A 15,275-nucleotide genomic window follows, 5' to 3' on the forward strand; every position below is an offset into this window, starting at 1 on the left:
AGGTTGTTTTACAAGGCGATGGTTTACAATCACTGTCAGCTTCTCCTCCTTCAGGCTGCCACAGATATGTTATTTTAGCAACAACTTGACAGCAAAGTTTTCTTTCGATTCCACCAATCAGAGTGACTCCTTCCATAAACACAGGTACAGCCCCGCCCCTACAAGCCGAGCCATCTCCATGGTAATACTACAAGCACTGCACCGCGTATCCCTCCGCCAGCACGGCACATTCTTGCTCTTTATCCCTCCATAGTTTCAAATACGGAGGAAAGAAACATTACATAAAGTATTTATTAACGAATACGACGAGCGTTCCGCCCGCTGGCCGCTCTGACACCCCAGATACTGGGGACTATTTATCGGCGCGGATGAACACAGTGATGTTGGCGTTTGTTGGTAGAGAAAAGTTTGTTGCAGAGAAAGTTGGAGGAGCAGGTAAGAGGATACAGGAGGAGAGAGAGAGAGAGAGTCCCCATTATACAGGAGGAGGGAGAGAGAGTCCCCATTATACAGGAGGAGAGAGAGAGTCCCCATTATACAGGAGGAGAGAGAGAGTCCCCATTATACAGGAGGAGAGAGAGAGTCCCCATTATACAGGAGGAGAGAGAGAGAGAGAGAGTCCCCATTATACAGGAGGAGAGAGAGAGAGAGAGTCCCCATTATACAGGAGGAGAGAGAGAGAGAGAGTCCCCATTATACAGGAGGAGAGAGAGTGTCCCCATTATACAGGAGGAGAGAGAGAGAGAGAGAGTCCCCATTATACAGGAGGAGAGAGAGAGAGAGTGTCCCCATTATACAGGAGGAGAGAGAGAGAGAGTGTCCCCATTATACAGGAGGAGAGAGTGAGTCCCCATTATACAGGAGGAGAGAGTGAGTCCCCATTATACAGGAGGAGAGAGAGAGAGTCCCCATTATACAGGAGGAGAGAGAGAGAGAGAGTCCCCATTATACAGGAGGAGAGAGAGAGAGAGTCCCCATTATACAGGAGGAGAGATAGTGTCCCCATTATACAGGAGGAGAGAGAGAGTCCCCATTATACAGGAGGAGAGAGAGAGTCCCCATTATACAGGAGGAGAGAGAGAGTCCCCATTATACAGGAGGAGAGAGAGAGAGAGTCCCCATTATACAGGAGGAGAGAGAGAGTCCCCATTATACAGGAGGAGAGAGAGAGAGAGTCCCCATTATACAGGAGGAGAGAGAGCGTCCCCATTATACAGGAGGAGAGAGAGAGAGAGTCCCCATTATACAGGAGGAGAGAGAGTGTCCCCATTATACAGGAGGAGAGAGAGTCCCCATTATACAGGAGGAGAGAGAGTGTCCCCATTATACAGGAGGAGAGAGAGAGAGAGTCCCCATTATACAGGAGGAGAGAGAGTGTCCCCATTATACAGGAGGAGAGAGAGTGTCCCCATTATACAGGAGGAGAGAGAGAGCGTCCCCATTATACAGGAGGAGAGAGAGAGCATCCCCATTATACAGGAGGAGAGAGAGAGAGAGTCCCCATTTTACAGGAGGAGAGAGAGAGAGAGTCCCCATTTTACAGGAGGAGAGAGAGAGAGTCCCCATTATACAGGAGGAGAGAGAGAGTCCCCATTATACAGGAGGAGAGAGAGAGTCCCCATTATACAGGAGGAGAGAGAGAGTCCCCATTATACAGAAGGAGAGAGAGAGAGAGTCCCCATTATACAGGAGGAGAGAGTCCCCATTATACAGGAGGAGAGAGAGAGAGAGAGAGTCCCCATTATACAGGAGGAGAGAGAGCGTCCCCATTATACAGGAGGAGAGAGAGAGAGTCCCCATTATACAGGAGGAGAGAGAGTGTCCCCATTATACAGGAGGAGAGAGAGAGTCCCCATTATACAGGAGGAGAGAGAGAGTCCCCATTATACAGGAGGAGAGAGAGAGTCCCCATTATACAGCAGGAGAGAGAGAGAGAGTCCCCATTATACAGGAGGAGAGAGTCCCCATTATACAGGAGGAGAGAGAGAGTCCCCATTATACAGGAGGAGAGAGAGAGAGAGAGTCCCCATTATACAGGAGGAGAGAGAGAGTCCCCATTATACAGGAGGAGAGAGAGAGAGAGTCCCCATTATACAGGAGGAGAGAGAGCGTCCCCATTATACAGGAGGAGAGAGAGAGAGAGAGTCCCCATTATACAGGAGGAGAGAGAGTGTCCCCATTATACAGGAGGAGAGAGAGAGAGTCCCCATTATACAGGAGGAGAGAGAGTGTCCCCATTATACAGGAGGAGAGAGAGTGTCCCCATTATACAGGAGGAGAGAGAGAGCGTCCCCATTATACAGGAGGAGAGAGAGAGAGAGAGTCCCCATTTTACAGGAGGAGAGAGAGAGTCCCCATTATACAGGAGGAGAGAGAGAGAGTCCCCATTATACAAGAGGAGGGAGAGTCCCCATTATACAAGAGGAGAGAGAGAGGGAGAGAGAGTGTCCTCATTATAAAGGAGGAGAGAGAGAGTGTCCCCCTTATACAGGAGGGAGGGAGAGTTAGTCCCCCTTATACAGGAGGGAGGGAGAGTTAGTCCCCCTTATACAGGAGGGAGGGAGAGAGAGTCCCCCTTATACAGGAGGGAGGGAGAGAAAGTCCCCCTTATACAGGAGGGAGGGAGAGAGAGTCCCCATTATACAGGAGGGAGGGATAGTCCCCATTATACAGGAGGGAGGGATAGTCCCCATTATACAGGAGGGAGGTAGGGATAGTCCCCATTATACAGGAGGGAGGTAGGGATAGTCCCCATTATACAGGAGGGAGGTAGGGATAGTCCCCATTATACAGGAGGGAGGTAGGGATAGTCCCCATTATACAGGAGGGAGGGATAGTCCCCCTTATACAGGAGGGAGGGATAGTCCCCCTTATACAGGAGGGAGGTATAGTCCCCCCTATACAGGAGGGAGGGATAGTCCCCATTATACAGGAGGGAGGGATAGTCCCCATTATACAGGAGGGAGGGAGAGTCCCCGTTATACGGGAGGGAGGGACAGTCCCCATTATATAGTGTGCCATGAGGGAGCGGGATAGAGAAGTTATGAAGCTTGTCATTATATAATAAATATTGTCCAGTCTGATATGTTTGTGTGAATGGAATGGTGTGTCAGACTGGGGAAGTTTGGTTACATTCACATCTCAGTATTGTGAACGTTTAACAAAATGTGCAAAAAAAAAAAAAAAAAAAGTCACCCTTGTAGTGCCATTCAATGTTATCGGCACCCCAAATGTAGCAAGCAGACACTTAACAAGCCGCATGAGCTACTATGTAGGGCAGCCCATTGACACGAACACACAATATAATGGCGTAAAAACAAGGCTGAATCACAACTACTAATAAAAAGTTAAAACGCACATCGGCTTTATAGTCCACAGTACATCAGTGGGAATGGGAGAAACGATTGTGCAATTGGATGTGTATCTGAACAAGAGTGGTGGTAGGCGGCAGCTGTCCTCAGAGTATCGCTAGATCTGTGTGAACAAGGGGGGAGCGCCACCTAAGCGCCTAGAGGCGATTCAGTTCGCATTGTGCGCTATACAAGTATTTCATTCATTCTAAGCAGAGGTTAAAAGGCTTTATTAGCGCAACAGCTGAATAACACTTAGGGCTAGTTTACACTTGCTTCAAAACAAGGCTTCGGACAGGCTTTGTTAAAGCTCTCTGAACACCAGTCAAAGCCCCTGTCACTAAATAAAATGGTTAGCTTACAGTCCTGTTACACCTGCTTTTGCTTGGTGCTTCAATGAGGCTTCGGTGGAGCTTCAAGCAAGCTTTGCCATAGACTACTGGAGGCTTTGAAGCGACATGGGGTATTAATTTTGAAGCACCACTGAAGCGACATGGGGTATTAATTTTGAAGCGAATCAAAAGCAAGGTGTAAACAGGACTGTAAGCTTACCATTTTATTTAGTGATGGGAGCTTTAACAAAGCCTGTCCGAAGCATTGTGGAAGCCGAAGGAAGTGTAAATGGGCCCTTACAGGATGAAAAGTAATTCAGGCTCATAAGTCCAAGGATGAAGAAGATGTCCAACCTATATTGCATCCATACGGGTATACCGTCATTCTCCAGGCTGTGTGGATAGATGGATGTTGTCCTCAGCACACTGTGGCCACCAGGAAACTGGAACCGTCAACCAGCATGGAACGTGGTCTGAAAAATGACATCATGGAAACGCGATGCGGTCGTGCTGGATGAGAATAGTGGGATAGAGAATAGGCTACGCGCTCAGAGACCAGCTCCTTCCAGAGGCCTGTTTCCGTTTTCGTGGTGCCATCTCCAGCCGCGTTCCATGCTGGTTGTCAATTCCTGCTTCTTGGTGGCCACAGAACGTTGAGGACACCATCCATCTATCCCAGTGTTTCTCAACTCCAGTCCTCAAGGTGCCCAAACAGGTCATGTTTTCAGGTTTTCCCTTATTTTGCACAGGTGATTTGATCAGTTTTGCTGCCTTAGTAATTACCACAGCCGTTTCATCTGAGGGAAATCCTGAAAACGTGACCTGTTGGGGCACCTTGAGGACTGGAGTTGAGAAACACTAATCTATCCACACAGCCTGGAGAGTGACGGTATACCCATATACACGGGACACCATATAGGCTGGACACCATTCGACCTTTGTGCCTGAATTACTTTTCATCCTCCAATGCCCTGTACACACGGTTGGAAATTCAGACGGAAAAGGTCTGATCGGATTATATTGTCGGAAAATCCGATCGTGTGTGGGCTCTTTCGGACTTTTACCTTCGGAAATTCCGACTGAAAAAATTTGAGAGCAGGATCTCAAATTTTTGGACAAAAAAATCAGATCAGACTTTTTCCGATCGTTTGTAGAGAATTCCGATCGGCAGCGTGCCACGCATGCTCAGGTCAAATTACGAGACCAAAGCTATTGGCTACTAGCCTCAACATAGTCCCGTCGTAACGAAATAACGTCATCACGTTCTGAACGATCGGATTTTCCGACAACTTTGTCCGACCGTGTGTATGCAACACCAGTTTAGGACAAAATCCGTCAGAAAAAATCAGACAGATTTTGTGGTCGGAATGCCGCGTGTACAGGGCATTAGTGTTATTCAGCTGTTGTGCTAATAAAGCCTTTTGATCTCTGCACTTTCCATTTTTTCTTATCCCCATTGACATGAACAGACTGCCCTATCTATGTCCCCCTTTCCCAGCTGTTGACTGAAAGAGGAGCAATGGGTGGGGAGGTGGCTACACACTGACCACGGAAGGTACAGACAGGCTGTGCATGTGCACCGCTGAGAGCCTGATCCGTCCGCTACCACCCCCTCTGTAGCCCAGCGATCCAGTTAGCGTGGGGGAGCAGATCAGAGAGTCAGACAGTCGCCAGCTTTCAGCTCAGGGAGCTCTGAGAATCGAGCAGTCAGTGGTGTTTGATCGCTCGGTTCTCAGTGTTAGGATGGGACAGATGCAGCTAGGCAAGTATGAATCTGAAAAAATAAATAAATCCTATAATTCTGGAAGGGAAGACCCTCACCATGTAAAATAAAAAAAAAAAAAAAAAAAAAATATATATATATATATATATATATATATAGATAAACAGGAATTCCTTGAGATACAAACACAATAGGGACTGTAGGTTTGTTCGTAAGTCACAACACTGCATTTATAAGTGTAACTTCCGGTCGGAACACTGCATTTGTAAGTGTAACTGCCGCCTGTGCATGGATGTGGGATGCTCCGGTCGCTTGTTATGTTATCTGGGGTGTAGTACGGCAGTGTGGGATGTGCCTGAAGGTGCTCAAAAGGTATCCAGGACCAGCGTGGAGCACAAGTGGCCAGCATGTGAGGTCATTTGTAAGTAGGAATCGTTCTTAGCTCGGGTGTTCGTAAGTCAGGGACTGACTGTGTGTATATATAAGGATTAAACAAGTCGAAAAATTGGTGGACTTTGTTGGCACAAAATGAGAGGGAGAATCAATAAAAAGGTATACATTTTATTACAGCATAATTAAAAAAAACATATAAACACCCTGTATAGACACCGTTACCAGTTACCCAATAATGCAGTTATAGAGGGCAGGATCTAAGGTACCCAAATTGATTTGATAATGTATAAAGAGAGAGAAGAATTTCTGATCCAGTATTGCCTCCAAAAACGTGCTTGTCAACGCGTTTCACTAAGATATTGGCTTCCTCAGGACAGATACTGTGTAGATGCTGGTGAACTTGTGGCTCAGGGTATGGGAAAACCTCACAAAACGAACAGAAAACCGGAAAGACAAAATTGTGTGTAGTAATGAAATACTCACATATAATGTGGTCTATGGTAGGTACCACTGATAAAGAACAATCATGTAGAAATATTAGAATATAGGTCACACATAGAGGTAAGTGGTCACAGATCTTCTTCTCCGAGAGGAAAGCCGCACACACTGGTGCACTGTCAAAGGGGGCACAATTTCCTCCTGCTTATGTGGAAACACTGGTTTGAGCCCTAACAAAAGGTCTCCCCCTGTGGGATAAGTGCATTATTTACATATTGAGATATGTCATTGGTCTTTATACTTGAGGGGATTGTGTACTCGCCCATTTAATACATGGCTTTGTACCTAATGGGCTATTTCTTGGTACTATTGATACTATGTTGAAAACATTAATAGTGGGAATCTGTGACCACTTACCTCTATGTGCGATCTATATTCTAATATTTTTACATGATCGTTATATATCAGTGGTACCTACCATAGACCACATGATATGTAGGTATTTCATTACTACACACATACATATGAAATTCTAAATTTCGTCTTTCCGGCTATTTGTTAGTTTTGTGAGGTTTTACCATACCCTGAACCACAAGTTCACCAGCACCTACCCAGTATCTGTCCGGAGGAAGCTAATATCTTAGTGAAACGCGTTGACAAGTTATTGGAGGCATTACTGGATCAGAAATTCTTCTCTCACTTTGATACATTATCAAATCCATTTTTGTACCTTAGATCCAGTCCTCTATAACAGCATTATTGGGTAACTGTGTCTATACAGTGTGTTTATATGTTTTTTTTAATTATGCTGTAATAAAATGTATACTTTTATTTTTTTGATTCTCGCTCTCATTATGTGCCCACAAAGTCCACCAGTTTTTGACTTGTTCAAGCCTTCTATAAACCCTATAATTCTCTTTTAACGCCGATGTGGGACCAGCTGCAGCATCACGCCAATACTACAGCATAGAGGTAAGTATGTATGTTTATTTTTTTATAACCTTCAACTTCTCCTTTTTAATATTTTCAGATTAGTGACAGAGTCGCCTTAAGTGAATTACAGACTAAAGCTGGCCAGACATGGTTTATGGCTAGCGGGCTGAACAAAAAAAAAAAAAAAACAATTTTCCCCATTCACGCATTTGAGTTGGATGGGGGAATCCTTCTTGCTGCGCTATTTTATTCTGACATTGAGGAGACTTCCCCACTGTCAAAATACACAGATCAGCAGAGCAGCCATTGGCTGCAGCTGCTGATCGAGCGGCTTTTATCCAACAAGGTCGGATGAACTTAAGTTGATCAGTGGACGACTATTTAACTGCAGTGGCCACACATAGATCGAAATTCAACCAGTCCCTGCTGAACCTGCTGAATTTCGAGCCATCTATGACCATCTTTAGTCACTCTTTCTGAGCATGTTTCATTTGACACCATTATTTAGGGTGTAACATGAAACGCAGCACTCCCACCCCCAAACTGCCTCCCACTTATAATATCTGGAATTCTGCCCCCCACTGGCTTCTGTAACTTTTTTTAATATGGCGAGGCTGTGGGGGCAAAGCCTACACATCCTCATCGACTATTTCACAGAGATTTGTGAATGGGGATGCTGCAAGTCCCATCTGCTGCAACAGTAGAGAGACTTGTTCTCAATGGATCACAAGTGTGTTGACGTCATAGTAGTCTATAAATGAAGGTCTCTGCCTTAGTATGGACCTGCGGCTAAAGGAATCGTCTGCAGATGTCTAAGAACTGCATCTGAGATCCACTAATTGTGGTTGCAGTTTTTTTTGCAGGCTGTAATGCAAAAAAAATAAAAATAAAAAAATAGTAAGAAAAATTATAAATAGTTAGAACTCCATGATAAAAAAAATTGTAAGAAAAATGATGAATCAAAAGAACTGCACTTCTGTGATCCACAGGATAAGTACAGTCATACGAGCTTTGGCTGTACTTCTTAAAGTACAGCCAAGATCACAAACAGAAAAATCAGCACACGGGACATAACTTGCAGACAGTAGGATGTGTCCCTTTTGCTGATCATCTTTGTTGTAAAAATCTTTTTCCATCTGAAGATATTTATTGGAAGTTAGTAGAATTTATTGTCAGCAAGTCAGAAAGTGATGGCAAATGCAACTTTACAGTTGTCACCAGATCAGGAGGTCAGAGTAAAACTTCCAATAGGGACACCTGTTTAGGTGATAACTGTTTTTTTACCTCCCCTCACCTTGGACTGTTTTCCTCTCCCTATTGCATCTCCAGGATAGGAGGTTGGGGTAATCTTCCCAAGGGGACACAGTGTTGATAATATTTGATAGAAGGATCAGAAGCCCTTCCAGGGTTACCTTTGCAGACTATCTGATTAAAGTGCTGTAGATCTGAACCCCAATAAAAAAACATTTATAAAGACTGCTTCAAAAAAACACACTTAAGCAGCCAGTAAATAGCTGTGATTTGAGTTATTGGGCAGCTTGGATTACAGTAATGATCTTCAGAGCCCATCAGAGGGCCTTAAAGTGTTGCTGACCATAAATGATTGTGGGATTGTTTTTTTTTTTTGTTTTTTTAAAGATGGGAGAGTTTAAAGTGCCACTGACCATCAATGATTGTGGGATTGTTTTCTTTGGGGGGCGGGTAAAAAAGTGCCACTGTGCACCAGTGATCGCAGGATTGTATTTTCAATGATGAAGGAATGAAAGATAGATGTAAGCTAACCCTAATTGTTGGTCTTTCTTTTCCTTTTTATGGCAAAACAAAAATTCAGTGCTTATTAAATACCACCTAAAGAAAGCGCTACATGTCCTAATACAATGATAAAAAAAAAAAATCATTGGCTACACAATTGCATGATCGAGTAATTGTTAGTAAAATTATCAGCACTGAAAAATGGCCTAGAGAGGAAGGAGTTTATTCAGGCTGGTACCCAAGTGGGTCATGAAAGTTTCAGATTTAAAGAGATGCAGCATTAAAGGGGTTGTAAAGTTTTAAAAAAAACAAACACCTCTGTGCAAGGGTTTTGCCTCGATCCTCCTTTTCTGCCCCCGCAGCCCTCCTGGCTCCTCCTCTTGTCAAGTACCCCTCACAGACCTCACAGACCTGCGTTCCAAGGGGACACATGAGCAGGCACGCTCCCGAGTCCTGCTGCTGCATCCATTGACTTTGGCCCCGCCCCCGTGTCAATGGATTAGATTGACAGCAGTGGGAGCCAATGGCTGCGCTGCTATCAATCTATCCAGTGAGGATCCGAGGCAGCGGCTGGAGCTGCTGTGCTTGTCCCTGTCGATGGGGGTGGGCTCTGGGGGGCTGCTGCAATACAGAAGGTTTTTCACCTTAATCTATATAATGCATTAAAGCGGAGTCCTGAGAATTTTTTTTTTGTTACAAATACTGCAGCTGCTGACTTTTAAAATAAGGACACTCACCTGTCCCAGGGTCCAGCGATGTCAGCACCTAAGGCCAAACCATCCCCCGGTCCTTGGATGCTGCCGCCGCCATCTTCGGTGAGGGAATCAGGAAATGAAGCCTTGCTGCTTCACTTCCCAGTTCCCTACTGCGCATGCGTGAGTCGTGTTGCACAATCAGACTGGTCCCTGCTGTCTCTGGGACCTGTGTGTCCCAGCAGAAAGCACGGCGGGACGGGAAGAGGCGTAGACTCCCACGGGAATATATGCCTGGAAGTGGGTGCAGACAGGTATCTGCACCCCCCCCCCCCCCCCCAGAAATGTGCCAAATGTGACACTGGAGTTACTGGATTTTTGTGTGAACCTCCGCTTTAACATGTTACAGCTAACATGAGACTTTGAGATTTGGTAATAGAGTTTAGTCTACTTCAGACACATTTTTGCATCACTTACTACTGAACTTTAAACTCTGCATTACTTACTGCTGACCACTGAACACTGTGTCATTTACTACTAAACTCTGAGTCACTACTGACCTTTGATCTCTGCATCACTTACTATTGACCCCTGAACTCTGTGTCACTTAATACCGACTCCTGAATCATTACCGCCCTCTAAATTCTGCATCACTTATTAGTGACCCCTGGACTCTGTGTCACTTACTACTGACGTTTGAACTCTGCATCACTTACTATTGACCTCTGCATCCCAAATGACCCCTGACTCACTACAGAGTTCAAGGGTCAAAAGTAAGTGATGCAGAGTTCAGAGGTTAGTAGTGACACAGAGTGCAGTAGTAAGTGACCCTCTGTCTCCTCCTCTGCACTGTTTACCTCTGTTCTCCTTCTTCCCAGACACTTCACAATACTTCTGGTACTGCAGCTCTGGCTCTTCTCATCCTTCGCCTATTCTCTGGTCTAGTAGGCGGGGCTAAATTACAGCTAATCATAGCTCTGCCTACTGAACACAGGCAGTAGAAGGGTGAGAAGAGCCAGAGCTGCAGTACCCTGGGTAAAGTGAAGAGTCCAGAAAGAAGAACAGAAGTAACCAATCCCCTTTCTGTGTCTCTGCTGCAGATGCGCTTGTCATAGGCAGCTGCAGCAGAAACTCTATTTGTTTATGCCAGGGAGGGGGCGTGTGCTAAAGGCTGCTGCGAAGAGTGGGAGAGGTGGGGCTACAGTTGGCTGTGATTATGATAGCTCTGCCCCTCTACTCCCCGCGTCAGTCTTTAGCACCTGCCTCCTCTGTGCCCGCACTCCCCATGTTGGCCTTTAGCCCCCGCCTCTTTCTTGGCATAAAGAAAGTGTTTGTGCTGCAGCTGCTTGTGACAATTGCAGCGGCAGTGGAGACACAGGAAGGGGAAAGAAATGGCATTTCACTACACTTATTGTGTAATGTGTGAGAGCTCAGTGGGGCTCATCACTTGGAGCCTGAGTGCACCACACACATTGCTCACATGGATTATACACCACTGTTAGGAAGGTAACTAGTCAAAGATGAATTCCAGCTATTATATATTTTGCATACTTACATTGGGACCAATGTTGGCATGCATATGTGAGACCTGATCGGTCTCTGTGTAAGCTGTAAATCACTGTAGTAGCCTGAGCTACTACAGAGATGAATGCAATCTTCCAGGGGCCATGCAATGTATACTGATTAGATCAGGTAGAAAGGGGCGGGGTTATCACAATCTCCAACTCAGCTAAACAAGGAATGTTTTGCATTCATTGAGAAAAATGCAAGGCATTTTCTAAATGTCAGCTGCGCCGAGCAAGTGACCCCCTGTGGTTACTGTGCAGAAGAGCAACACTCACTCAGCAGAGTTGCCATCATGCACACGAGACGCAGTTAAACGCGCGTTCAGATGCAGTTGGACAGTTTTTTCAACTGCACCTGAACTCATTCAATGTTATCCTATGTGTCCATGCACTCCGTTTATATGCAGTTGCGTTTAATCTCGTTTTTCCAGAAGCAAAAAAATGCGTTCAGAAACAAAAATTTCTGCGTTTCAGACGCAAAACGCGGCTAAACGCGGCTAAACGCGGCACCCGCGTTTAGCCGCGTTTGCGTTTATATGCGTTTTTAAAGGTGACCTTTTTTTTTACATTAAAAATCTCAAAAATGATTGCAAATGATGAAAAACCATTAGAAAAATATTTTAAACAATTGCAATTGCAAGTGGACAATCCACAACTTGTGGCAAGTGACGTGGCAAGTGGACAATCCACAACTTGTGGCAAGTGACATGGCAGGTGGCAAGTGATGTGGCAAGTGGACAATCCACAACTTGTGGCAAGTGACGTGGCAGGTGAAGTGGCAAGTGACGTGGAAAGTGGACAATCCACAACTTGTGGCAAGTGACCTGGCAGGTGACGCGGCAAGTGACTTGGCAGGTGACGTGGCAAGTGGAAAATCAACAACTTGTGGCAGGTGACTGGCATGTGACGTGGCAAGTGGACAATCCATAACTTGTGGCAGGTGACGTGGCAAGTGACGTGGCAAGTGGACAATCCACTTGTGGCAGGGGACGTGGCAAGTGACGTGGCAAGTGGACAATCCACTTGTGGCAGGTGATGTGGCAAGTGACGTGGCGAGTGGACAATCCACAACTTGTGGCAGGTGATGTGGCAAGTGATGTGGCAAGTGGACAATACACTTGTGGCAGGTGACGTGGCAGGGGACGTGGCAAGGGACGTGGCAAGTGGACAATACACAACTTGTGGCAGGTGATGTGGCTGGTGACGTGGCAAGTGGACAATCCACATCTTGTGGCAGGTGACGTGGCAGGTGACGTGGAAAGTGGTGTGGCAAGTGGACAATCCACAACTTGTGGCAGGTGATGTGGCTGGTGACGTGGTAAGTGGACAATCCACAACTTGTGGCAGATGGCATGGCAGGTGACGTGGAAAGTGGACAATCCACATCTTGTGGCAAGTGACGTGGCAGGTGATGTGGCAAGTGACGTGGCAAGTGGACAATCCACAACTTGTGGCAGGTGACGTGGCAGGTGATGTGGCAAGTGATGTGGCAGGTGATGTGACAAGTGGACAATCCACATCTTGTGGCAAGTGACGTGGCAGGTGACGTGGCAGGTGACGTGGCAAGTGACGTGGCAGGTGACGTGGCAAGTGACATGGCAAGTGGACAATCCACATCTCGTGGCAAGTGATGTGGCAGGTGATGTGGCAAGTGACGTGGCAAGTGGACAATCCACAACTTGTGGCAGGTGACGTGGCAGGTGATGTGGCAAGTGACGTGGCAGCTGACGTGGCAAGTGACATGGCAAGTGGACAATCCAAAACTTGTGGCAGGTGACGTGGCAAGTGACGTGGCAGGTGACGTGGCAGGTGACGTGGCAAGTGATGTGGCAAGTGGACAATCCACAGCTTGTGGCAAGTGACGTGGCAAGTGGACAATCCACAACTTGTGGCAGGTGACGTGGCAGGTGACGTGGCAAGTGAACAATCCACAACTTGTGGCAGGTGACGTGGCAAGTGACGTGGCAGGTGATGTGGCAAGTCACGTGGCAAGTGGACAATCCACAACTTGTGGCAGGTGATGTGGCTGGTGACGTGGCAAGTGGACAATCCACAGCTTGTGGCAGGTGGCATGGCAGATGACGTGGAAAGTGGACAATCCACATCTCGTGGCAAGTGACGTGGCAGCTGACGTGGCAGCTGACGTGGCAAGTGGACAATCCAAAACTTGTGGCAGGTGACGTGGCAAGTGACGTGGCAGGTGACGTGGCAAGTGATGTGGCAAGTGGACAATCCACAGCTTGTGGCAAGTGGACAATCCACAGCTTGTGGCAGGTGGCATGGCAGATGACGTGGAAAGTGGACAATCCACATCTCGTGGCAAGTGACGTGGCAGCTGACGTGGCAAGTGACGTGGCAAGTGGACAATCCAAAACTTGTGGCAGGTGACGTGGCAAGTGACGTGGCAAGTGACGTGGCAGGTGACGTGGCAGGTGATGTGGCAAGTGACGTGGCAGCTGACGTGGCAAGTGACATGGCAAGTGGACAATCCAAAACTTGTGGCAGGTGACGTGGCAAGTGACGTGGCAGGTGACGTGGCAGGTGACGTGGCAAGTGATGTGGCAAGTGGACAATCCACAGCTTGTGGCAAGTGACGTGGCAAGTGGACAATCCACAACTTGTGGCAGGTGACGTGGCAGGTGACGTGGCAAGTGAACAATCCACAACTTGTGGCAGGTGACGTGGCAGGTGATGTGGCAAGTCACGTGGCAAGTGGACAATCCACAACTTGTGGCAGGTGATGTGGCTGGTGACGTGGCAAGTGGACAATCCACAGCTTGTGGCAGGTGGCATGGCAGATGACGTGGAAAGTGGACAATCCACATCTCGTGGCAAGTGACGTGGCAAGTGACGTGGCAAGTGGACAATCCAAAACTTGTGGCAGGTGACGTGGCAAGTGACGTGGCAGGTGACGTGGCAAGTGATGTGGCAAGTGGACAATCCACAGCTTGTGGCAAGTGACGTGGCAAGTGGACAATCCACAACTTGTGGCAGGTGACGTGGCAAGTGACGTGGCAGGTGACGTGGCAAGTGATGTGGCAAGTGGACAATCCACAGCTTGTGGCAAGTGACGTGGCAAGTGGACAATCCACAACTTGTGGCAGGTGACGTGGCAGGTGACGTGGCAGGTGAACAATCCACAACTTGTGGCAGGTGACGTGGCAAGTGACGTGGCAGGTGATGTGGCAAGTGACGCGGCAAGTAGACAATCCACAACTTGTGGCAGGTGATGTGGCAAGTGACGTGGCAGGTGATGTGGCAAGTCACGTGGCAAGTGGACAATCCACAACTTGTGGCAGGTGATGTGGCTGGTGACGTGGCAAGTGGACAATCCACAGCTTGTGGCAGGTGGCATGGCAGATGACGTGTAAAGTGGACAATCCACATCTCGTGGCAAGTGACGTGGCAGGTGATGTGGCAAGTGACGTGGCAAGTGGACAATCCACAATTTGTGGCAGGTGACGTGGCAGGTGATGTGGCAAGTGGACAATCCCCAACTTGTGGCAAGTGACGTGGCAAGTGGACAATCCACAACTTGTGGCAGGTGCCGTGGCAAGTGACACGGCAAATGCAAGTGTACAACTGCTCTCTATGCTGCTGCTGCTCACTCTGATCAAAATAGCAGAAATAGTTAAAAAAAATGCTTTGAGAGCTTGGGGAGGGTCTACATGATGTTATCTTTATAAACGCGTTTAAACGCAAACGCGTCTAAACGCATCTAAACGCGGCATGCAAACGCGGCATGCAAACGCGGCAAAACGCGCGTTTCTAAACGCGCGTTTCAGCTTTTTTTTAACAGAGGTTTCATCTGCGTCTCGTGTGCATGAGGCCTTAGAGAACACCTTGCATTTTCCTCTATGAATGCAAAGCATTCTGTGATAGAACAAGTTGAAGAGGAGGGGTGGCAATATCACAATCTCTTACTCGTCTATTCAGAGAATGCTTTGCATTCATTGAGAAAAATGCAAGGTATTCTCTGAATGGCATCTCTGAGCGTGGTTACTATGCAGAAGGGAAGCCACTCACTCACAGCCGCTATTCGGAGAACACCCAGGATTTTTCTCAATGAATGCAAAGCGTTCTCTGAGCAAAGTGGA

General features: G+C 47.1%; 1 protein-coding gene across 1 annotated transcript in view; it reads left to right on the forward strand.

The window, feature by feature from the left end:
- The first annotated feature begins 255 nt into the window (after positions 1–255).
- Positions 256–15,275, forward strand: part of CFAP92 (cilia and flagella associated protein 92 (putative)) — a 193,991-nt gene continuing 178,971 nt past the window's right edge. Inside the window, exon 1 of the mRNA XM_077452160.1 lies at positions 256–435. The gene's annotated coding sequence lies outside the window, so the exon portion shown is untranslated. The remainder of the gene's footprint in view (positions 436–15,275) is intronic.

The sequence above is a fragment of the Lithobates pipiens genome, unplaced genomic scaffold (assembly GCF_037356315.1).
Source record: "Lithobates pipiens isolate NorthernLeopardFrog02 unplaced genomic scaffold, aLitPip1_a1.2 Scaffold_23, whole genome shotgun sequence".
In the NCBI taxonomy this organism is placed as follows: Eukaryota; Metazoa; Chordata; class Amphibia; order Anura; family Ranidae; genus Lithobates; species Lithobates pipiens.